Source organism: Homalodisca vitripennis, chromosome 6, assembly GCF_021130785.1.
Source record: "Homalodisca vitripennis isolate AUS2020 chromosome 6, UT_GWSS_2.1, whole genome shotgun sequence".
Lineage (NCBI taxonomy): Eukaryota > Metazoa > Arthropoda > Insecta > Hemiptera > Cicadellidae > Homalodisca > Homalodisca vitripennis.
In genome coordinates this window covers 132446113-132448518 of record NC_060212.1, presented here as the reverse complement: position 1 = coordinate 132448518, position 2406 = coordinate 132446113, and positions in this window count along the sequence as shown.

Genomic DNA, 2406 nt, shown 5'->3' with positions numbered 1-2406 from the left:
TTTTTATTGTTTATTCAAAGTAACATAATTTGTTTACTAATTTTTATTAAAAGTAGTAACTGATCAATTGTGTTTTCTTTAGTAAACCTTTATTTGCTATAGGCCTATCGTTACTGTTAAAAATACATACTAAAATCAGAATAGGTGATCTATAATAATACATGAACTTCAGTCAGCACTTGATCTGTTATAAAACATTTCCCTGATCGTAATACTAATAACAAGTTTGTGTCTGATACTTATTAACTCCTCAGTGATGTCTATGTCTAACCTCTCTACACTTCAAAATTTTAAACTTATCTAATTTAATAGTTCATACGAGTATAATAAAATAATTGTAATAGTAAAGTAAATTCTGAACCCCTCATCTTATTTTCTGACGTGATAGAATAGCAGAACACAGGCTAAGCCCTTTATCAAAAAAGTGTTATAAAACTATACATCAATGGTATATTCTGTTTTATCTTAACCTTTTTTTTTTCATAATAACTGCATATAGTTTTTTCTATAAATCATTATCACTTTTGTTGAATTTAGTAAAGGAAGTGAACACTCACACACTAGAACCAGAGTTTATACAATTTTTAAGCTTGTAAAAGACAACAGCATCTTAGCGGTGATCACAAGATCTGACCAGAATCAGTTATGTTCTCTATAATATATTTTTTTGTTAATTCTAATAACGGATAGAAATATGTCGTGCCAAAATAAAACAACCGAAATAAATTTTTAACGAAAGTAAATAATTTTTATTAACCTTTTGAAGAGTAATCCAAAATATTCCAAATAAGGACTCATCATAAAATTGACTTGACATTACATGAAAATTTCCGTCATTTAATCAATGGAGTTTAATTTAAACTGCTATTAATTACGAAAATATTAGTAAATGCGAGGGTGGTGAAATATTTTGGCCATAATTTTAAAACTTAAAAGTATTTGTGAAGATCTGAAGGTGAACATAAAACTATCGTAGTTGAACTATCCAACTTTTTATTTCATTTCATTCTACTACCTATAACTGTACAAAATGATTTATTGACATTATTTTAGTTCTATTGTCCTCTGTTTACAGTGCATTTTTTTAAAATTAGTATATTCTTATTTTTATTAGTTTCTAAATTGATTGAAAAGGTACAATGAAATGTGGAAAACATATCTGTGACTACAGTCATAAAATTTGTAATGGCTTGCAAACTATTCTGATGACAGCTGTAGCATTGATGACAACTCTTGATGTTTTGGAGTATGATGGGGAATATTATGTCAAAGACATTTTTAAGTATAGCAAATGACGTTTTTTGGCAATTAGGAAGAAAAATACTAGGGAAACTACTAAGGATATTTCCAGAATGGGTAATGCATGCCTAATCAATATAATTACACTTTTATTTCAACCACATGATAAAAGTAATAAAAAGGTTACACATAATAATAAATTATATATATATATATATATATATATATTATATATATTATATGCTTATTTGCAAAAGATTATTTCTTTTGACACAGGTAATTTTGACACTTCAAGATCAGTTTACTCATTGTGATAAATAATTAATAAAAATTATATGCAATCATCCCATGTTGAGCTATTTAGTTATGGTTTTAATTCAAATATTTCACAGAAACAACCATAATATACAGAATGCCCAAAGTTTCCAAAACTCAGCAAATAGGTTGACACAAATCCTGATGAAATATATTCTTCTACCCTCTTGATGGCCTATTGTACATACAATAAAACACTATGGGTCAATTGACCCGCATTGAGACTCAAAATTTTTGCTCAGATATTCTTTCAAGATACACATTTATTTACAGTTATGATACTTGAATGATAATATAAATTCTAATTACGAAAATTTTAACTGGGGATACGAAATTGCAAGAAGTACTGATTACTGGTTTAGCCATACCAAATTTCGTTAGTCAAAAGCCTCATGGCTTTGGAAGGGGAGACTTTCCTTTAAGCAATAATATGTTCAAACAAACAGAAACAGTTATTGTTAAAATATTTGGCCAATGTGACTGTGAAACTAATGTTTTTAGACTTATATAGAAGAGTCACAAATATTGAGAATGATGGGATTTTATAAAAAGTGATAAAAATGTGTCCTAAAGGTAATTTTCTGTAAAAAGCACACAGATTATGAATAATTGGTATTCCAATCCATATAAATTTAACGGGTATATGATCAAAATATAGGAGCATGTGATACTTTGGATGCTAATTTGAAACAACATTCCACGCCTTTAAAAAATTGGAACAAAGTGAAGTTATGGTGTGATAAGCATAATGTAACCACGGTTACTACTGTGAACAAGCATGAAATGGTAAGTGTAAAAAAAAATGTGAGGACCGTAGACTGACATGTGGTAATGTCGTTCAATAAAATAGCA